General features: G+C 42.0%; 1 long non-coding RNA gene across 1 annotated transcript in view; it reads left to right on the top strand.

Moving 5' to 3' along the window:
* LOC144770771 (uncharacterized) overlaps positions 1–16,226 on the top strand; it is a 566,340-nt gene extending 550,114 nt beyond the window's left edge. Inside the window, exon 4 of the long non-coding RNA XR_013599012.1 lies at positions 16,139–16,226. This is a non-coding gene — a long non-coding RNA (uncharacterized LOC144770771). The remainder of the gene's footprint in view (positions 1–16,138) is intronic.
* The last annotated feature ends 7,806 nt before the right edge of the window (positions 16,227–24,032 follow it).

Genomic DNA, 24,032 nt, shown 5'->3' with positions numbered 1-24,032 from the left:
GATGCGTCAGTTCCAAAGACGGGTCACCACGCAGTCAACGGAGTGTGCTGATCTCACCAAGCTACGGCTGCGATAATGTGTCCGATGCTGCAGTCTCTGGAGGCAAAATGCTGGTTCTGAAGCGATGTGCCGCTTTTACTCCCACAACTGGGTCAATGTGCCGGTTCTGCTACATGCAGACAGGAGATGCGTTGAAATCCATGTTGTATGTACCTGGTCCACTTCCAGTGAGCCAGGCACAGGAGCAAGGGGTTGAGACTTTGATTTCTCTCAGTCTCAAGCAACAGATGGTTAGCTAACAAGCCCTTGGAGATCACTTTGAAAAAGGCCGAGTCCAGCTCTCCTTCAGCAGAGTTAGCGAACAGCAGGCAGAAGGGCAACAAATAAAAATGCAGGCCTTCCAGATTAGCAGTCCAGTTGAGTACTTTGAACAGCCGAGCAGTCGTTCTGACAGAGAACAGGTGTAGGTCCAGAAGTGTCTGATTTGCTGGGGTCAGAGACCCAGTATATATACTCAAATATGTCTTTGAAGTGTGGGTGACTTTATATTACGCCTCCTAAGTGCCCCAGTATCCCATTCATCCCAGTACTGTCTGCCAGGCTATCTGTGGGAAGTAATTATTCCTTTGTGTGGGGTCAGGCCACTACCTTTTGAAGTGTAAGTGTGAGCCCCTTCCTAACTTGCTGCCCAGGATGGGCCATCAGAATGCAGATGAATATAGATGGGTACTCAGTCACATCTAGCCTTCCTGTGCTTGTCGCTGTCTGGAGGGAATGAACAAAATGTAACTATCACCCAGACCAGACGTGCATTGGAGACAGGCTGCAAAGCGCACAGAGGAATAAGAGCAGATAAATGTTTTTGGGAGAGAGCACATGCACTTTATCACTGGTTAACACTGGTAAATTGGACAGATTCCTAAAGAGAGCAAAAAACTAGTACAGACAAGCATTGGTAAATGCATTAAGTTTAGCCTATGTGATGAATAATAAGCTGTTTTTGTTGTATGTTGCAGATTGCTGAGTAGTTGTACAAAAAGGCAATATATTGTGCTTTTACTAGTGGTATGGTGGGGTTAAATAATAGCTACATTTTGAAAATAAAATGAAAGAGGGAAATAATTGAATTAATTGATGTAATAGCAATATAATGTGTTTAGAGGAGTTCTGACAGCTTTTGGGCCCAGTGCCACTGCACCTGCTGCACCATTCAAATCATGCCACTAGTACCTGCAAGATAAGTGCATTTGTGACTGCCTGTTTAGTAGTAAAAGATCAATATTTGGTGTTATTTATTTTTTAATTATTTTTTTAACAAGCAAACGGATGCTCAGCAACACGTCATAGATATGCAAAACACCTAATCTCATGCTCAGTCTTAATGATGGATTCATCCCTTATGTATCACTAGGTTCTCTTCAGGTAATCAAAATCATCAGGGTCTCAAGGCCTTTAGAATATTTAGCTTGTACATAGCTACTCCTCTTAGCAAAGCCTTCTGTCCATTACATCATTATAACATTTCAAATCCCTCTTTATTCCACCCACCTACCCCATACTTTACCCCAGTTCCCAGGGCATCCACGGCTTTTATAGACCACTTTGTCATATGCACAGCACCAGCCAAGGCCTATTTCCCATTCCCTGACCCTTGGGGGTTGCACCGCCCCCATCCCCTAGCTATATTCCTTGTTGCTACTATATCTGCTATCATTAGCCACAGTTTTATATATTTCGGCCATGTGGTTTCCCCTGCCACACATAATATGTGCCATCGGGCATCTAGTGGGACCGCCTGCCCCAACACCTCAGACATCACCTGTATTATCTTGCGCCAGTATCGCTGCAGCATGGGACAGTCCCACAATGTGTGAAAAAAGGTGCCTACTCTACTACATCGCCTAATATTTGGTGTTTAGAGGAGTTATGACAACTTTTGACACCAACTGCACCATTCAAATCATGACCCTATTGCCTGTAAGACAACTGCACTTGTTAATACCTGGTTAGTAGTAAAATATTGCAATATTTAGTGTTTCAAGGGGTTCCCAGAGCTTTGGGCCCCAGTGGCCCTACACCTGCTGCACCATCTAAATCATGACCCTAGTTCCTGCAATGTAACTGCACTTGTGACTTCTTATTCAGTAGTTAAATATAGCAATATTTGATGTTTAGTGGAGTCCCTAGAGATTTTGGCCCCAGTGCCACTGCACCCACTGCGCTATTTAAATCAAGCCCCTTCTAACTGCAAGGTATCTGCAATTGTGACTGCCTGTTTAGTAGTCAAATATAGCAATATTAGGTATTTAGCGGAGTTCTGACAACTTTTGGGCCCGGTGGTACTCCACCTGCTGCACCATTCAAATCATGACCCTGTTGTCTGCAAGGTAACTGCACTTGTGGCTGCCTGTTTAGTAGTAAAATATAGCATAGCTCTTGTATATTTGCTTTATTTTTAACGTGCAATGTTTATTACAACATTTAGAATTTGATCATAATGACCAAATAGATTAATCTGAAATGCAACAAACATTCTAAGGCTAAAGCATCCGCTTTACGCTACTAAGTATTAAAAAGCAAGCATTCCAGCATACTGTTAGAAGCTGTCTGCCTTTTCCTTGTAAAGAGATCTTATCTTGACAGTGAATGGGGCTTAAACAGTGTGAACAGCTTTAGTAGAATTATCGTAAATGTGTGCAGCCTGGGGAAGTTAACAAAAAAAAAGTTCCACACAAAAGCAAATGAACACAGTAATTCGGCTATGTGAACTGATAAGAGCCTTCTTTTAAGATAGATTAAAAACAAGAGATTTCACAAGCACAGCACAAGCAATGTGCAGGTAAAACCTTAAAAATGGAGGGAGGCTGGCAAAAAGTTGGGGAAAGACCACCCTCAGGCTGTCAGTTCTAACAGCACATATATTTGCAACATTCATAATTATGGAACTTTCGTCCACAGCACCTGTGGCTTTAGAGAAACGTTCCGAAATACAACAATGGAGTCAAGGTCTCAGAACATATTTACAAGTTGAGCAGTAATGGAAAATCATCTTATGTCAGTAGGAAATGCTAAATGGGCAGCAGACTCCATTAGTGGAACCTCTTCCTTCTTATGGGCAGTATGTTTGTCTTCCACTAGGTCCAAGAGACCAGTGTTTGCAGGATTCCTTTCTTTATGGTTTCTACAGACGGTAGCTACGGGTTCTGAATAACTGTGTGCTTGTACCTGCTAATGAAAGTTATTTATTTGAAAAATGATGAGAAAGTCTTTTTACGGTTCTGTTGAGCACAATGTGTTCTCAAGTCTTAAACTTCGCACCACCGTTGCTTTTTCTGCGGCTGTGTCAAGCGAAGCTTGTATTGGCAGCACTCAAAAGGAAGGAGTGGGGGAACTGTCTGAAATACCCAGCACTTGGTAGAAGTCTCTCTGCAGAGCAGGAGAGCACTATATTGCTGTATTCTCTAGGTCCAAAAGGCAGCATATTTACAGAAAGCGTTTTCAATATGGACGAGGAGAGTAGAGTTGTATGTAAATCTCCTATTCCAACTTTGAATGAACATTTCCATTGACAGATTTAACTCTATTGACAGAAGGTAGTGCACGGATGATAGAAAAGATGAGTATTTGTTTAGTTTAATATATTCTTCTGTCAGTTTTAGTTATCATTCCTACAGTAAAAGATTATTATTGATTAGGTCTAGGCAAAATTTAAATTACACTAGCATGTTATGCTTTTACGGCAAAATTACTGAAACTACACCATTACGCCATATTGTGCAAATATGGCGCAGTTCCCTCTAAAATTATATTGTGGGAGCGCAAGAATAAAACACAAACAAATGGAACAGGAACAGCAGCTGTTTGTGGCAGTTGTGGTTTTCATGCTATTTTTTAGCACCAAATGTGTCCTTGCATCAAAACCCAATGTGTGGATGCATTTCACACAAAAATATAGTCCTATTTCACAGATGTGCATTTTTCGTAAGTAAGCATAATTTCACATCATTTCCCCAAAATTTTAGGTAACTACCCAAAAGCAAATCAGGGGAATTATACAGATTTCTATTACAGATCCAATTATATCGCATTTATATAGAGTGGCTGTACCAGAACATTGATTCATTCATTTTAATCCAACTTTATAGGAGTCAATGGCGGTCACACTCAGAGCTGAAGCATCGGGGTGATTAATAGCAGGCAGAAAATAAATTAAAAATGAACTGTGAAATAGAATAGATAATAAGTAAAATTGACATGAAAGAGAAAGAACCAGAAGAGGAAACTTGTAATCAATCATGCTAAGTATAAGCCAAATAGGGTTGAAAATTTAAGGTGTTATCATTATGAGAGTTGTAGCTATGTGACCAATTTCTGGAAATGTGGGGGGGTTGCTCTGGACTGGAAGAAATGTCATGAGTGTTACATTTCTGTAATCCTAATTGTAGTGGATTTAAGGGCAGTGTGAAATGTATGGAGGAGGACTGTTTGAATGGTATAAATTGTGACACAGTAAACCGCGGGATGTTAAAAAATCTGCACGGAAGGAAGTTGAAGAAGAGCTAGAGAGGCATGAAAAAGGGACTAATCCGAAAAATACAATCATGCTGATGGATGCTTTCTTTTGTGATTTAACAGGAAATCCTGTGCCAAGGTTAGTTTATGCATGAACCTTAGGTGTTTAAATAATGGTTGCATAGATTGCCTTTGTTGAAGGCTAACAAACTATTGTTCCAAATAAAGCAGCCTTTGTGTTCAGTGTGATTGGCCAATTTGTTATCATCAAAGTCCACTTCAGAAACAGTTCTGATGCTAACACCTTTTATTAGACATTTTGGTAACTTTAAGTACAAATATGCCTTTGTTGGTCTTGCCTTGGCTACAGCAGTATTCCAATGACCAATGTATTTTGCATAAGAAAAATGATGGAATGAAATCCTTCCTGGGCATTATAGTACTTCTAGAAGTGGATAGAGAAGAAGACAGAGACAGAAGAAGACTCTCTGGGTCAGAGTTAAGTTTCCCAAGTGTAAAAGTGAATTGATGGTTTCCATACATTTTATACATTAACCAAACAAGGATAAACTAGGGTAATTCTTAAGCTTGACCGAATTTTGTATGCCACATTTTGCTCTAAATGCACAACCAGTTGATCAACAAATGAAGAAGAAAAAAATAGTGAAGAATTTGGAAGAAGACTCTATTTTCATACCGTTTTCAAAAGAAATAACTAAAGAGGAAGAGAAATACTTTTTTATGGTGAAAGAGACTGCAACATACATTTTTGCTGTGAATTAATTCAGACAAAATATGTAGCGAAAAAATGCTTTATTTGGAAGCATAATAAAAAATTTCTACTTAGTGTCAACACAGTACCGGCAAAGCTGTGCATGGTCCACTCGCCAGATTACGAGTTCAACTTGTGTCTGGCAGGCTTTTCTTTTGCTGTTTCCATCGCGGTGCACTGAAAACGGGCACCACAATGGGACACCAAAACAAGTTCAAGCATGACATGGACTGTGAAGTCCATGTTGTGCTGGAACTTGGGCTGCATGCAAACAGGGGGGCACATGTGCTCCCCTAAATGCATCCTCATTGTGGCGGGGGCATGGGGGCCCTGAAGGACCCCCTTTGTTTTACCACCAGCAGCGTTTTCATGGTGGGCGCACTGCCATGAAAAGGCTGGCGGTGGGGAAACTCGTAATATGCTTGGTGGACTGCGGCAATCCCGCCTTGCATATTGTATACCCTTGTCTGCTGCCCCACTGGAGAAAATATATATATTTTTAACTTATCTTTCTCCACAGCCTCCGACGGCCACCGCAGAGCTCTCCCAACAATCTCTTAAAAGGCAGAGGCTGCTCAGCCAATCTTGGCAGTGCTCTCCTGATGGGAGAGCAGTGCCAGGATTGGTCTGAGCAGCCTGCCCTGCCGCTCAGACATTGCTGTGTAGACTGCGACTTTTCTCCATCCTTGCTCTGAACACAGCTGGGTGGAGAAATAGAAGTGTGCATGTATGTTTGGCCGGCATAGGACAGCTGGCCAAACATACATGTGCACTTCTAAGTTCCCTCCACCTGCCTGTCATGACCCGTCCCGCCTCACCTTGCACGGATGTCAGAGCCAGTCACTGAAAAATAAAATAATATTGTTTTATTATCATTTTATTTTTCTGTTACTGACTCTGACAAGTGGTGCGACGCTCCTCAGCCATTACGGAGGAGCAGCCCCTGCTAAATGATTCATCTCATTAATACGTTAATGCAGAATTTAGCTGATTTTTTCTTTGGCATAATCACGTGTTCCTTTCTTGCATGACCTGTTTATATTTTGGCATTTAGTCTATACATTTTTTTTTGCATACATTTTCTCCAAGTGGAGGAAGCCAACAGACACTTCGGTAAACCAGTAACACTGTATGTATTGTTGTTACCAAACGTTTTCTATGTTCCCACATGTGTTAGTACTACTGCCCTGGCACTGTGGACTGTGGGCTTTCGGGGCAGAAGATAACAAAGATGAGGGCAGAAGTGAATCACAAGAACTGGGGCAGTGGATACTTGATTGAAATAAAGGAGGCGGTTGTTTTTGGCAAAGGAACCTGATGTAGAAAACAGACAGAATGCATAATAGAGGAAGAAGGATACAAAACGATTGAGCCATGTGGTGGCACAATATTTGAAAGTGTGAATTCCAAGACTGCAGTTAGGTAAAAAGACTCATTCGTCAGCCATGCACCAGTGTCCTCTGTCTAAAAGTGTGAGCTATTCTGGGCTCTGCGTTGCGTCGTCCCAAGCCTGATTCTTTCACCTTTGAATTATGGAGTAGGTATTTTCAAACTTGACATTTTCACATAGGCTCTAATCAGAAAATTTGCCTCTTTTGAAATATACAAATAGCCTGTCTAGTTTGAGGCCTTATGCGTGGGCCAACTTCTCTTGCACAGAGTTGGTGGCCTTTACTTTGTCAACTGCAAGGATCACCTTTTTCCATGTCAATGCAATGCTGCATGCCTTCTCGATTTATAGCAGCTTTACCTTGAAGTACTCTGTCAATATTTACTGGATACTGGAGTATTTGCACACCTTCAGGAAATCTGTTTCTGCGGTCGTTTCTCTGTTTTTCTTAGTGTCAAGAAGCCTGGAAAATGGCATATGTGTGGTCCACATGCGGTAATAACATGAAAAATACACAGAGTTGGTACAGACCCTTCTAAACATTCTGACCGTAAAGTATGCACAAACTTCATTCTCTCATCCTGAACGGAGGGCCTTATTTATAGTGTGGGAACGGATTACACATCCCGCCCGCCTTATTACAAGTGCCATATAATGTAATGCACTTATAATAGAGTGGACGGAAAATCCATCACGTTGTGACGGAGTATCCCTCCCCAGAATCTACATCAGGCCCTAACTCTCTCCTCTCCTGCTAAAGAATCCTCCTGTTTGCTTATGGAAAATTGGACAGTTGGATAATTCATACTCAATTTTCTTGAAATTTGGGCACTTAACTGTGTCTTTTCGTAGGTCTCTGATGGGCGTGAAGGAATCCCAAAACCTGCTGTCTGGGGTTATAACATCCCCATTAGTTTCAGCGCCTCTGCTGGCACATTAGAGGGCTGGAATATTGATGAGCCCGGCTGATCTCGTGCCAGAGTCCAGGGCCAGGCCAATCCGTGGTTCCTGAGAGGTAGTCGAGCTCAGGAAAGTAAGAACTGGAACTAATCTCATTAGTGACATTGAGTCCTGTGTGTAATGTTTACTCCTATGAATCAGAGCAGGGGCAGAGGAATGGGTTAGCCTTTTGTGTGCCTAATGTCACAGCACTGTATGACATTGGGTGATTATGTACAAGGAATGTACATCCCAGAAGTGTTCTTTCATGTCGCCTTAACTAATTGATGATTAATGTGCCTCTTTGACAGTCTGGGGCAGACCATAGCTGAATTCCTCGGGATAGTATTATCTTTCCTCCCAGCTTCTACTTACTGCAGAATATAAATTTTTCAGGAAGTCTAACGTATTTTATTCCTGTTTCCTATAAATTGCCAGTTCCAAAATGATAATCGCATAAACAATGCTGCAATTATTTTCTCTTTTAACTTTATTGTTGCTGTAATTGGTTACACAACTTTCTACACCCTCCATGCCACCAATCTCTCTTCTTCTCTATTACACACACTCGTTGCTACTCTTGTGCTTAGTTTTCTCCTATTTTGTTCATCTTTCTTTTTCGCTCCCTCTTTCTCACCCCCTCTCCTCCTCATTTACATTTTCACTCTTCTAATGACTTTCTTTTTCTCTTTTATTATTGTTCTTCTCCTTCTTTATCTCCTTTCTTTTCTCTTTGTTCCTCCTCTCCCTCCTCTATCTCTCTCTCTCTAATAGCTCTTAGCCACTGTCCCACCCTCCCTTCTTAGAATGTCGCTCTTGCATGCTCTCTTTATACCTGAACATAAGCAATATTTGTGTGTTTCTGAGTGGTGTAACGAAACTTGAGGGCACCCCCCTACAAGGTACATGGAGGCCCACCTCCTGGACTCAACCAAGAGCTCTCAGGCCAGGGTACTGTGCCACGGGTGCCTATGTTACGCCACTGGTGTTTCCATTGCTTTGCTGAATAGCAAGTTATCAGGAAATATAATCAATAATTGTCTCCCTATCCTGCTCATTTGTGAATTAAAAAAAACCTACACACAACATATTTGATCTTACATTCTCTTGTAACCATTTTCTTTATTAACACGTCCTTTATCTCTGTCTCTTTTTGTTTATCTCAGTATCTGACTGACTTAGAGAGTGCAAGTTTAGCCACTGTTTATTGGATGGGATAGTAGACTTTATAGACAGTGCAGAGTAATCAGTTTTCTATACAAGAAGTACTTAATTTGAGCTGGTGGTTGCAAGTGGGGCCCATCAGTACACATTTTGGTGACCAACACTTATTTTTCCTCTAAAGACTCTGATGTAGACAAGAGAAAGAAAAATACAAAAGAGGGAAAGAAGGAGGAAGAGAAAGATGTAAAAACAGTCATAAAGAGTAAACGCAAGGATGAAAAGGAGCCTGCAAGTGTGAGCTAAAGCAGCAGGAAGTGTCGATCAGTGGATTAAAAGGCATGAGGTGGAAGCCTGGCACTTCGACTGAACCTCCACGCCCGGCAGTGCTTAATTTGAGCTAGCGCTTTCCGGTGCTGAGCACTGGCATCTATTTGGTTTCCGGTGCTCGGCACCACAATCTAATTTTCAACACCACTTTAGGGCAGTCTGCCACAAGGTGGCATTGCTCATGTAATTTAGAGATGAGCAGTAGAACAGTTGTTTATGAAAACAATATACATTAAAAAAATTGCTAATACCTGCCACCCCAGCCATTCCTTTAGCTTTTCGGACCTAGAATAATCTGAACTGTCGCATTTATATGCAAGACAGATGGTTAGTAGTTGTTTTGCCAGCGATTACAGGAGTGATGGGGGGTGAAAGCTGCAGTGGCCTCCTGGTCAGAGCCCTGGCACTTAATATTTTTCAAATCAAGCACTGGCACCCGGAGGGATCAGCAGCCCACCCCAGCTCCTTGAGACCCTCACAGGGAGTAGTCTTACTATAGAAACTCCCGATTGAGTGAAAAAAGACTATGCAGACTTAGAATTCAGCACCCTGATCTTCGATAATGCCGGCCACAGGTTTCTGAGTAAAACTTTGGGCCTAGGCACTTATTTTTTTTTTTTACAAATTCAGAACTGTTTGTTGCAAATTCATTCATGCTTCACTTAGCTGGAATGTCAGAATATTATACATCGAAATATCGTCATAAATAAATATAGGCCTTTTTTCAGAATCCAGGTGCTTTTAATGCAACAGATAATATCTTAAGGTACGTTATTGATCAGGTGTGTTAAACATGACCTATTACGAGTTTCTGGGGAATAACATGTGAATTTTGGTGCTTACCACACTTTCCCCAATTAAATTCCAGCAGGCTTAACCTGCTAAAATGTAACAAAGAATGAGACATTTTATGCACCCACTAATTATTCCTGAGCAAATGATTGGAATTTCACCAACTCGAAATTCCAATAATTTACCCCGGGATTTGACCAACTTGTTATCAAGGCCATAGTTTCCTAAATATAATTTAGAAACAATTATTGGATTGAGTGTAAGTTTCTGTGAATAACTTCATTGGGGTGATATTCTTTTTAATGATATTTAGGACACAATGCTTATGCCACATGTTAGTATTCATTTAAAATGTTTAAGTTGCCACGCAATAAAATGGGCTTAGAAGAAATCACAATTTCAAATAGACCTTGCAATTTGAATGGTGTCCCCAGTCTGTATAGCACCCCATTCAGTGGAAGAACTAATTTGACATTCTCCAGTGTATCATATTAGACACATTTGAGAACGCGCTAATTGGGCATATATAGTAATGATCAGGAATGCCTGTTGGACATAACCACACAATTTTCCTGTCTTCCCCAATGGAAAGAGGAGAGCACATTGGCTAAATAGTCTAGGGGATGATTACATCTGTTGCATAGCCTTTTTGTTTTCCTCTTTCCACTAATAGGTAGGGAGGCCACAGTGAAAGCAGCAACACTCAATTCCCTTCATCCTGATGCCCCATCCCAATATGGGGGACTTTTTGCTTTGAGATTGGATAAAGTAGAACTGTGATGGAACTCCACATTTCTTGAGGATGGACAAGGTTCTCCAACCATTCCAACCTTCTTGGGCATACGGGTTCACTTTGTCCATCCTTGATGTGAATTGGGTTTATAGTGTGGTGATATTGTTCAGCTCAGTCAGAGCCCAGTTCGTGCACCGATGATAACAGTTAGCACGCACGGGCTGCACAAAAGACACCAAGAGCGTTTCACATTCCCTCTGACTTTCTACTGTGTTTGCTCTGTGGCCGCATTCAATTGCCCTCTGTCAGCACATCATTGCTTTATTGTTTCAGTGTTTCCCGCTGGCTATTGACGTGTTAGCTGCCTTTCCACGGCACAGGATATGTATCAGCGATGAAAACGGGGGATTATTAAATGATACCGTGAGCAGAGAATGCTGATATACAAAGCTTTCGGGTTGTTATTCTCTGAAAGGAGCAGTATTTCAACTATATACTAACACAGCCTAGTTGTATCCATGAATGTGGCTTGAATATAAATAAGCAAGAAGGTGCAACCAGTTGCACGTTCATACATGACGTTTTGCAGTATGGATTAGGTATAATAGTTGTAGCATTTAGGCTGATTTCAAATTATTTTCCTTATACCATGAAGGGTGTTGTCACGTTTTTAAAAGGCATGCTCATTAAATGACCCTTTTAAAGAGCAGAACCGAGACAAACAGCAAACATCTCTTGGTCCACGTCTCGCCTCCCTACCTCAGTGCGTTTATTTTCAGCCAATGTTAATACCCTCTTCTTTCTGATCGAACGGCAAGGAAATGTTGCTTGCTAAAATGGAGATAAAAGAGATAAAACTGACACCTCTGGATCTTTTACATTTGATGGGCATTAACTGATTATTACTAAAACCCTGCACTCAGATTGAAGTATTCAGAACTCGAGAGCATGCCTGGGTGATTGTATACCCACTCAAGGTCTCGACAGACACAGGACTAAAGGGGGACCCCTGCACGTGAGACCTGCTGAGAGCCCTATGCAAACCTGGACCAGAGGCAAGAACATGAATCCAGCAATCCATGAGAACTTGCACGGATAATCAATAATGTAAATAAGACAGCCACAACCGTGGTGTGGACTGAGGAAATGAACATGAGTCAAAGGTGAAGACAGAGGAAAAGGAGAAAGGAGTTGAACCAAATGAGATGAATAGAGGAAGGGGGAAGGGTGTCATGTAGCAGAGCGGAATAATTGTATTTTGGTGCTCACGTTGTCCTTTTCAAACCTTTGATTCCCTTTACCCTATTGGCCACGGACTTCTTGGTGGCAGCTGTGTCTGTAATCATGGATTTGCTGAGTCTGTTTAAAATGTGTAGTGGTCTAATGCTCCCTCAGACCGCTGGCTATTTGGACATCTTGGGAATTATCATAGAATGTAAGCGTGCCTACCTTGAAATAAAATAGCACGAGTATGTTGTCATGCTGGGAGAGCTTTAAAAGACAGAAAATTTGATTTGGAAAACATAAATATTAAAGGGGTGTGTGGCTTTATTTAGTGCAAATAGATGAGTGGTTTAATATATCCCAATCAGGCTGAAAGAAATTGTGATATCTCATAATTTAATTTAAGGGGTCACAGAAGAAATTGTAAGACAATCAGAGATTGACAAAGAACAATGGAGCGACAGAGTGAATGAAAGCACATTTACTGTTATGCAGTGTCTAGTACTTGAGAGACTATTTACGAGTGCATGAACATGTGCTTCTTTGAAACACACCAAAATAACACTATATTGGGGTCAGACAAAGTTTCACAAATAGAGCATCCCAAGTTTTTACTATTTGGGCAGTGAACCATATGTCTACCTTGGAGGCAATGCAAAATCTGGGAATGACAATTAGACAAAGGTCAGACGTACTGTGTAAGCTGCTGGAGAGATGAAGTGTGACAGTGGATGTTAGGTGTTATGGATCTTGGAAGTTTAAGAATCTGAAGCCCACATAGATCATTTTATAACTTTTCTGGTTCTAAGCAGGAATCCCCTGATAATGCTCTTTCTTGGCGCCAGTGGCCGAAGTTTCTGAGGCTAAACGTTAGATTTGCCATGGTGTTCTCATCATGTGGAACCAGAGTAGTACATTAACTGGGATATCAGAGTGCTCTCTGGTAGCACCCTCTCAGAGTGGGTCCTTGGTCTGCCGCAGGAGGCTGAAGTATGCACGTCAAGCTGTGGGTTCATCATCAAGTTGAAGTTACCGCCCATGATTGTCAGCCCTGTGTGGAGTCAGAACAACAGAAATATAGGCAAGGGTGCCCAAGGCCAGACCCAGGAGAACTAATAAATCACGAATGATACACTCCTGTGCACTCCTGCCAGCCCAAACTTTGCATTTAGTGCTCAAAAGATGGGTCTCCTGAGGGTTTTGGGAGCATACTTTTAAACATATTATATCACTGTCTCTGACTTCATTTTATTGTTTAATCTATCACAAGAAAAAATATAGTACTTCCCAGGAGTTACATTGTGCATCATGATATTTGGGGAGCCCAAACTGCGCATAACTGACCTTTGAGCAAAACACGAGACAGAGAGCATATAGTTACACTCCACCACAGCTCTATTATGTGGAGGCCCTATAGTAGGATCCTCTTGTTACCATCTATTCACCCATTAGGTTTCAACTGAAGTGCTGTACTCCACTCTGCACGTCTACAGCATTCCAAAAAAAAGCCGGCAGCGATGTCATGAAACCAAGTGAACCACCAAACTAAAACATAACCTTTCAAAAGGCCATGAAACCCCCCAAATCCCCCATCCTTCCTCCTATGAAGCAAGTTTCTCCCGCATAAAATATTTAAGTTTAAGCTGAGATGTACATAGGGGTATAGCCAAGGAGAACTTCTGCATTACCATGGCCTTGATCCCACTCAAATACTTCCTCTCCAATCCAGTGAACACTGGATTCTGGATACTGTGGAAAGGTGACAGTATGTAGAAAGTAGTGACCTTAAGAGCGAACTGATTCGATCTGGTACAGTGCACTGAGTTCACTGACCAGAGTCTTCTTTCATTGCGGGCGCAACATCCTCCCCAGGGTTGTGTTCCCCAGAATTGCTCGCCTCCTTGCTATTACTGTGCTGAGATAAGCCCCCTGCACCTTCCCCTGTTGTTGTTGTGTACTGTTCCTCCCGGGTCATGCGTACCTTAATACCGCATGGAAAGTTAGCCCAGGTCAATCAGTAGGGCATTTCAGAGTTTTTCTATCCTCAACCCAGTCCCACACAGCCTCATGTGTTTCAAAAAAGTAATTATTGCCCTTAAAATTAACCTCACTAGTCTTTTGTGATGCCAGATAACGTGGTGACAGGAAGGAAGGGTATGCCTGACATCTCAGGGGAGTGGAAACCTCTAGAAGCTTCCTCCACTTTAAAGTGGGCACCAGGTATAAGTTTTGGACCTAAAACCCCACGTCTTCAGGACACTTCTGGACCTGCGGACTGTGCCAGGAAGAAGTACTGCTGTGCTGCCAAAAGGACTGCTGCTCTGCTGGACTGCTGCTGTGAGGGACTGCTGTCCTGCTGTGCAGACCTGCCGTCCTCTTGCCTGGGTGAGAAAGACTGGACCTGTATCAATGAACCCAGGACTCTAGAGTGACTCCAAGGGCTGAGCATATAGTGCAAAATCCATGCCTAACTTCTTGGAGTTGGGCCAACCTTGCACAACACAAGACATGACTTACCTGAGCAGGGCATCATTTTGTAACTCATGTCTCCATTCACTCTCTTTCAGAGCTCCATTGTTTGGTGATTTGCTCAGCCATGCAAACCTTCTCATCTTTTACAATTTTCTTATCCTAAATATCCAAAGTCATTCTAGATAAAAAAAAAATCTGCAATTACATTCTATCTACCCAGGATATACTCAATTTTGTAGTTATATTCTTGAAGGCGATGCGGCCATTTAGTGATCCTGGGTGTAGCCTTGACACCATCCTTCAAACTGAACAAATCAACTAAGGGTTTGTGATCTGTTCTAAAAATTAAAGGAACTGAGGATAGCATTTGTAGAGGTAAGTGACTAGTTTATTAGTGAAAGTCACAGTGAGTAACCACCAGCACATTGCACCTTCCCTCACCAGAATCCCTGGGCACCTTCCACGTCCCATCACCCAGGGCTGAATCCCAACTCCCTCCCATTTAGCAGAAAGTGTTCCCCAATTTCCACCACTCTCCCTGTCCCTTCCATATTCACTAAAACATATACCTGCATGTGCAGAGATCTCTGCAATCGGGGTGGCAATCCCTGAACATAAAAGATAGCAGAGGCAAAGCATACACCTCCGCTTGTAGGATACTGAAAGGCATTTTGTAGTACATTGTAGCACATTAGTCATATGATTGTAGTACTACTAAACATAATACAAAACAAAGTTTGTGGATAAACCCTCAGTAGTCAATTTGAGCTTAGGGTCAAACAGAGAAAATGGCAGATTAGTCCCTCTTTTATTACCAACGGAAATAGAAAAAGGACAGCCAATAAAGTGATCTTTCACCGTTTCAGGGTATTGACAGCCCATCATTTATTTACATGTACCACATGGAAAAGAAAAGTAAGACTATGTCTCTCTCTCTAACGATCAGGGGAGCAGGATGCCGAGGTTGTTGGATGCTCTGGGAAGGATGGCATTTTTTTGCTGCAGGTAATGTTAGCTTGCCGTCCAGCTCACACCACCAACTCAGGAATATTTTTGGACCGGCATTTATATATTTACATATTAAGCACTGACTAGGTTGCTGCAGAATTTAGAATGTTACATATAAGTATTTTGGCCAAATATCAATGATTTCTCAAAGGCAGTGGGTGCTTCCCAAAACGTGCACAAATTGTTATCTGCGTAAACACAGAGAATGGCCGTGGGAGTGGGCTACACCTGCAAAAATGCCTCAATTTCACACTTTGGTGTATGTTAATGCTTATCATCGCAGCTCCCTGTCACTCACTTGGTGGTAAGGTCGATGGGGCGCAAGTGAAAGCACGCACAGAACTGCGTCAGTCGTGTACATTGACCACACTAAAGAGCGGCTTGCACGGCCCCAGCAACAAGGACTGAAAAAAAGACTGGCTTTGTTTGAAAATGATCGATATGCACCTTTAATGACCATGTTTATAATTATTGCGTGGCCAGACATCAACCACAGTTACTGCCTCCTTTGTTATGGGCCAGAGATGCATTGCTCAAACGGTTGCATAAGTGGCCAGGTCCCATTTGTGAATACAAATCCTGCATACTCTGTGCTGTTTACGCCAATCTGCATGGATTTCGACTGCACAAGTCTGCTGAAGCATAAGTGACCCTGACACATATTTTCCTTTTTAGCTACAATTGACCATTTCTCACAGCATGTTGGATTGCATACTAAATGCCTGTGTGAAGATGATATAAAACATTCTCGCTATTTCTTCCTGGAGAGCTTCTTTTGAGTGACCATCTTTATCCTTTTGTTTAGCTTACCTGAAACAGTTATGACAACAAGACTCACGGAATAAAGGACTGCAACGATAGAGGGGGAAAAAAGCAGTTCTCTGCTGGAAATTTCACAAAGGTAGGAGCTTCTTTTTTCTAATCAGCGCGCCGCATTTTAGAGAAGATGTGATTTCATGACAAGCGCAACATGCCATGTCAGATCCGTGTTGTAGTAATACCATGATGAATCATTTGTGCCACATAGCTGGTAGTACATTCAGGCATGAAGGCAAAAGCAAGATTGTGAATTTGAACATGTCACCTTTAGTTGTCGTCAAATTACTGAACTAGGCTTATAGCAGTAAAATTGAAATTCAGGGATGCTGCGGCCACTGCTTTCAAGTTTCTGCAAAATGTGTGAATCTTACCGGGCCGTGTTATCAAATTTGAAAGATTCAGGGCGCTGCAATACTCAACAGGATGATGAAGGCCATTGGCTTTACAGCTCTATGTCATGCCAGTGTGTCAGGAATCCAAAAGTCACGAACGCCAACTTATTGTACGTCTGCTTGTGCGACATTCTTTGCTGGCTCAGTCTATTAACAGTGGATTCTAAAATGGTTTCTTGACTCCGTTGATGGGGGACACTGGAAGGGCCCAGGGACTGAACAGATCTCTTAGATCAATATTAGGGGTGGGTGGAACTTGGGGAATTTCACTCTGTTTTGCTAAATGACACGGAACTAAACAAAAACTCGCTGAAATTTAGCACCTGTAGCGTGAGCAGCACTGAAAAATCAGCAGGTGTGGCATCATGCAAGAGCGCGGGGTCATTCAAGTTGATTTTGGTGCTGCTCGAGTAGAAAATCTACTCGAGCGACAGAAATCTACTCGAAGCAGCCCTCTATTAGCTGGTGACAGCCCTCGTTAGAAGATCATGCTGGGGAATGCTAACTCTTGCTCACGCTGTCCAGCTTGCATTTTCTGGAGCCTCACAGGAAAAGAATTTTGCCATGCGGCGATTGGCAGAATTTGGCCGGAGCTCCGCATTACAAGAGAGACATGGAGTTGCAAAATTCTACCAATTCTATGGATGGAATAAAACATTTCGCCCACCCCTGATTAATATGGTCTTTTAGATGTGAAAATATATGCTCACATGTTTACAAATAACATTTGCATCTCTTTAAGCACTTGTCCCATTATGAATTGATCACAAATTGCACTCCGATATTTCCATGCATAGTTAATTGCCCCTGCAAAACATTGGTTTAGAGGGATACTAAAATAGAGAAAATAGGTGCAAACAATTTATTTAGGTTTTCCCTAATACTTACTTTCCAAAGTCGTAATGTGCATAAGCACACCAGATACGCAGCACTGGTGTCATTTGCGTAGAAGTGTGCGTGCACCTGTTATTCACATGAGGGGTCAATATTACCCAATAACTTTCCAAAGATGACTCACGATGAAGGGACACTAAAGATAGAGACTGCATGTGATTACATGGGAATTTTTTGGGAGTGTTGTGTTTCTAGTGGCAACAGGTGTAAGATTCAGCATTCATACTAGGAAATGTTTTATGTTAATGTACAGTTAAATGTGGTAGCAAAATACGGAAATTAATGACAAGCAACATACAAATAACTAGTATAAATAAACTTAGGTTGGGGCAGAGCTTAAATTGTGCAAGTAGCAGTAGGTTGCAGACCCTGCCACTGATCTTTGAGGACTGGAGTTATTTTTCTTCACTAGAGTACGCCCCACAGAAGGAGAAAGGCAACAGGGATTGAAAGGAGGAGAAAGAGAAATCCAGAAAAAATGAACAAGAGAGAAAGCAGAGATGAAAAAAACCCGGAAGAGTGAGAAAAAGAGACAGGAAGTGCTGTAAGAAGCTGAGATGGAAGCAAGAATAGGCAGTCTTCTTTTGCAAACCCAGTGTTCAGCAACACTGGCTGCAGACTCCTAAGAAAAATGATGGGCCAGGGGCATCATTAACCTCTTTGGTGCTCATGACGGCTCCCGGCCGTCATGAGCCACGGTATGCGTGTGCTCCTCACGGCCAGGAGCCGTTCGAACATTGCCACAACGCCCACGCGCTGTTAATTCCCTGCCTGTGCGGGAGAATTAATCAGTGGGCGGAGTTCGGACGGCTCCCGGCCGTCATAAGCACACGCCCACCGTGATTTATGACGGCCAGGAGCCGCCATGAGCACTGCAGCGCCACCCAACCCCCCCCCTCCCTCCGCACCACGGCGGGATTCGCACCACTGCGAAGGGGTGAACCCTTCACTTTTCACTTTAGCAGCTTGGATGAAATGATGTCTGGAGAGAAGGATGAGGGGGATGGATGGGGAAATGGATGCAGTGAATGCAGAATGGGAACGAGGGTGAAGGGATCGATGGAAAAAAGGGTGGATAGAGAGAAGGATGGATTATAGTTCAATTGAGAAAAGGATGGATGAAGAGGAAAGATAGCGTTCTGAATGGAAAGAAAGAATGATGGGTCTTTAGGTGAGTGGAGGAGAGAAAGAAGAATGGATGAAAGACGGATGGATGATAGATCAAAAGAAAGGAAGGAAAACACTAAGAAAGATGGAGAGAAGAAAGAATAGATAAAAGATAGAAATATGGAAAAATACAAAAGACGTGGAAAAGAGAAACAAAGTTTGATGGAAGATGGAAAAAGACTGAAAGAAGGATGGAGAGAAAGAAAGATGAAAGACTCCTAGAAGGATAGAGAGAAGGAAGGAAGGAATTTAAGAATGTCAAAATTTCCGCTTGAGAGCAATCTTAAACCAATTACAGGGTTCGCTTGACTCGTCTGCTAGCTCGAGTTCACTTTACTCATCTACTTGCTGAGAGCTATTTTGGACATGGTTCAAAGTGAGGGGTAGTTAATTTTTCCGACCACTCCCTTGCTTTGGACCCCTGCACTTACATTTCTTAATAAATGAAGCCCTGGGCTGGGAATCATTGAGACGCCACCCCCGTTTTAAAAAGCCTCTTGCATGGTCTCAGCTTTGCTTTGATTTACATTCTATCTTTTTTGACTGCCCCTCGCGTCTGACCGCCGCAGAGCGGAGATGTAATCCTGCTTCCAGCCCACAAAGGCTTCCGAGAAGCCAAACCGTCTGGGAGACAATACATGATTTATGCCGGGAAAAATCTAGTGTGGAAATCTCAAGTGCCGTCAAAGAACTGTACTCGGTCTGTTAGGAAAGGCGACTCCTGTCTTCCAGCTGTCATGGAGTGGGTAGTGAGACTGGCACCAGCTCCTGTGCAATGCGCAGACAGAAAAAAAAACAAAAAAGCAGAAGATAACGCTACTTTATGATGTTACAACAACGTCTCTATTTTCTTCTGAAATACACTGTACTCGATGGATGCGTGTAAAACCTGCAGCAATTGCAAACAAGGTTACATTGTGGCTTTTGTTTGTAAATCAGGGCAGATAACCCCAAATAAAGGGCATTCAAAGGAAACTGGCTACTGGATGCGTGTAGACTCGGCTGTAAATCCATTAATGTGTGAAGGTGTTTGCAGGTGGTGCATTTTTGGAGACCTACACTCACTTTCCATCGTCAGGCTTTGACAGAGAGTGAGGCAGGATAGGGAGAAGGAATCTGAAGGAGGAGGAACTGAATTGATAACGGACGAAAAAAAGCAGGGATAAAAACAATTCTGCGAGACTGGAAGCGTAGGGTGATGGAAGAAAGGAGCATGAGGTGGAATCAAGAACAGGCCACCATAGTATTTGACATGCTTGACATTCAGTAGCACTTGCAACTAGCTCCAAAGAATTTTTTTTATAAAACACACACAAACACAACGCACCCACCCCCCTCCCTGGTTAAAGTAACGTTATAGTTAAGTGAAATGTTCAGTTTTAAACTCTAAAAACCACTACAAATTCACCACTTATAGTTAGAGTTATCTTGAGACCCTATAACTCGTGCATCTTTGCACAGCCTTTGGCCCCCACTACCAGGCCTATGGGTTCATGGTATTCCTACCTTGCTCGCCTGTCTCTTTTTTTTTCGGGAACTGAGTCCTAAGATGGTTAGCACTAGTTCCTGGTTGAGGTGGTGGCAGGAAAATCAGATCTCAGTTTGAGATCTGTCGGGATCTGTGGAGACTCCACTTACCTATATAGACTACGTTCTTTTTTCATTACCAGCTTAATAAGTACTCTCTCTGGAGATGGCTCTAGCTTTATGCCACATTTGGTGTAAATCTGTACAGCATTTTAGGCTGTAGCGGTGCTTAAAATCCCTTTGGTAAAACGAATGGGGAAAAGGTTTTTTGGGACCCCCCCTTTTTCCTCAGCCCCCACTTGACAAGTCATCCCAAAACTTTCCATGTTTAAACAAGGCACAAAAGAGCACTTGTGTGTGTGTGTGTACCTATATACATACATATATACATATATATATGTACACACACACTCACACACAAGTGCTCTATGTGTGTGTTTTAGAAGTTTTTCATAGGAGCTCGCTACCATTTTATCCCCATATTGTGTATGCCATCAAAATGTACAGAAAAATATTATTATGTTTCACTAACTTTATCTACATTTCTAACAATTCATGTAACAAAGTTAACTGTAAGCCAGGTCTGTTGGTTGTCTGTGCTCGATCCAAGATAGAGTTAATATTTAGTAGCCAAGAATTAGATTCTCTAGTGTTGAGGAAGGCTTGGGGCTGTTTTGCAAAGTGAGCACTGGGAGTGGTAATTTAGTGTTTGTCAACAAGCGCTGTATACATAAAAACCTTAGTCCTCCTCTATCCTTCTGCTATCATTCCAAATCCAAACAATTGACTAACCTATTCACCACTTAAAATGTACTTGCATGTTTCACTATACTAATTCAACACTAATCCTCTGTGGGTTCCGGAGTAGCGTGCTACTCGCCGAAAAGGCGCTTAGATGCCTCGTCAGGGGTAGTAAGCTCTATATAAATGCAATTACAATACAATACAATAACAAAACAGTTAACACATGAATGCAACACAAGAACCACAGTACAATGCAACATCACAGTTCGATAATGCAGCAGAAAAGCAGATAGCACAAAAAAAAAACACAAAACACATCACCACAACAACAAATTGAGAATGAGCAAAGTCTTGTCACAAATTACCACCGCCAGAAACCTACATGTAAAACGGTGTTTGCACCAAGCATTACCTTTCCTACTAACAAGGACATCAAATAGCACCTGTCAAAAATGTTTTGTTATCTGGCTCTAGGCATTACTATCTGAAACAGATTTTTGAGAAATGTTATTTACTTTTGAACTTCCAAGAGACATTATACGTAATTTACTCTGTTTAAGCAACATTAACAAATACGTTTACAGGGATCACATTATGCCTGGATGTTGGAATCTGCATGTTTCTGTGCCTGTTTAACTAGGTCATGAGAGAGAAGACTGGCTGTTTATCTGAATTTTAGAAATATTATGCTACACTTCTTCAGAAATGCTGGCTCCCAGAAGTTCTCTCGGTGCTTATCTCCCCAGTCGTGCTATTGACAGCTTTCAGTTTTAATTTGTTTGTATTGAGCTTTCAGTTTACCATACAATGCATAAGTTAGAGATGCTGGACTGCTCATCTTAAAGGTCGCTCGTGCGCCACTGGGGAGGAGCCCGTCCTGTGCAAAGGTCGAAGAATTTCTTCGCACAAAGAGAGGTTTATGCTAGAACAAAATGTCCTTAGGCAAGAAGAATCAAGAATGCGTATCCTTTTATAAATAATGTGAATGCATATTCACTGGCGGGAAAGGATCATTCTAAATCACAGTTATGGGTGGCTGTCTGTGCAGATGTTGACAGAGCATCACTGTACTCATCTGTGTAGGGGTGATCCAGTTACATTTCTGGAAGGATTGTCTATGAAGATGGAGCTGTTGGTAGATAATCACTGCACATGAGCCCCGCTTTGTAATGGCTTTTCAGAACCAAGTTTGTTGGCATTTGAAAAAATACAGTCTCTCTACCAGCAATGAATGTCCATAAGGAGCATATAGATGGTCAAATGTACCCTAAGACAGAGAGTGCAGATACCATTCTAATTCCACATAGCCCCCTGTTAGCATCCCCTGAAACCTCAGTTGACAGCCTCATACCAATCTTTGGTATCTCTTAACTAGGTAGCATTGCTAAAGTTGAAAAGGGACATAATTTGCCCTCGAAAGTTGTCATGTTTCCCAGGATGACCCATTGCATTGTAAACGGGTGTGTACAGAATTGTGCTTTTACCCAGTTCTCCTATCTTCTTTCTTCAATATCCAGTGGCTGCTGGGCGCTCCAGCATCACTCAATGTCTCTCTTTGCTATGACTGCCCTATGGTTTCTACACTATGTGCTGTACCTTGATCCTGTAAGGTCTTCCAACAGGCCCAGCAGGGCTGTCATGGAGAAGAGAGTTAAGCTCCATCCCAAGACTCTCAACAGGACCCCCGCCATATTCACCCTAAAAGGGAATTCTCCAGCAAGTTATTTTTAACAGTTTGACACAAAATCGTAGTACATAAGGCAGGCAGGTCTTTGTGCATGGTGATAGAAAACAACACTACCAAATTGTTGGTATAGCATAATAATGTAAATGGTAGTACAGACCAGTTGCTTAATCTCAATGTCAATAAAGAGAGGTTATCTAGGTTCATACAGATTTTCAACACAGGAGGATTATCTGTGTTTAGGCTAGTACAAAAATACTCCACAAAACAGTTGTTTATGAATATATTTATAAGGAATTGCTTTAAAGTAAGATTATTTAGCATACGTTGATACCACAAAAGGATGTTCAGTGAAGGTTATGGTAAAGGCCACAATTAGTCAATGGCCGTCTATGTTGACACAGCACATAAGCAAGTCATATGAAGATTTTCATCCTGAAGTGTTAGACGTAAGGCTTGTCTGTGAAGATGGTAGTACAGGAATGCCTGTGGAGATGTCGATTCATAGGGTAAGTATAGAAGTGTTGGCTGGGTAGAATGTGCACCCAAAGTCGCATTTCTTTCAAGTGTATCTTCATAGATGTTGATATAAAGTGATAGAATAAAAAGGGGTGTTTGTGTGGCAGCTGGTACAATTTGCCAGCACAGACGGTTGTCTGTGTAAATATTGACACAGACACAACACAGAATGGCTATTTATGAAAATGTTGAAAAACTGGAGAATTTCTTTTAACCCTGGGAAAGATACATTTGGTCATCATGACACTAGCTCTCCGGGGTTAATTGAGGGCAGGCTTCCAGGGTCAATGGGCCTTCTCATGGTTGGTAAATGCCCCTGTGTTTCACATAAAGACCACTTACAGATTCTGAATGGAGAGTCAGACAAGCAACTGTCTGTGAGATGACTGCTGAACCTCATCAAACATCCCAGTGGACTTTCTTAGCATTGATGCCAATTCATGCGTACTATAGCTTTACATGCCTTACGCACCCCGGTGAGTGTACATTGATCCGCATGTGTTAAAATTCCAGATTATACTGCCCTATCACCATACGGTCGGTCACCATTTCACACTGGGTAATACTTATTCCATATTTTGCCTTCTTTTTAATGTTTTCTTAGACTTTTATTCTCATATTCGTTGGTGTGTTTTTGCTGTAACATAACTAAAAATTTAATAAACTCTGATGCCATAGGTAAAGCGTTGTGCAACATTTCTTATTTACATTAGCATGCATTTCCTTTGTTTAGTCACGTCCCTGAAAGTTAAGCATGTTCTAAAAGGAGGTCTGCTCCCTTTCATCCAATAATATGCTGTAGTATGTGTTCTAAGAAACTTTTCCTTTTTACTCCTTTAAACAATGTTTTGGCTTAATTCGGCTAAGTATATTTCTTCTTTCACTATTGCTCAAAGGACCGAAGTGGGGATTAAAAAAGGCAAAATAGATTTCAGCTGCAGCTACACCGCGGT

This window comes from Lissotriton helveticus, chromosome 1_1, assembly GCF_964261635.1.
Source record: "Lissotriton helveticus chromosome 1_1, aLisHel1.1, whole genome shotgun sequence".
NCBI classification, from domain to species: domain Eukaryota; kingdom Metazoa; phylum Chordata; class Amphibia; order Caudata; family Salamandridae; genus Lissotriton; species Lissotriton helveticus.
This window is presented reverse-complemented; position numbering and strand designations above follow the sequence as displayed.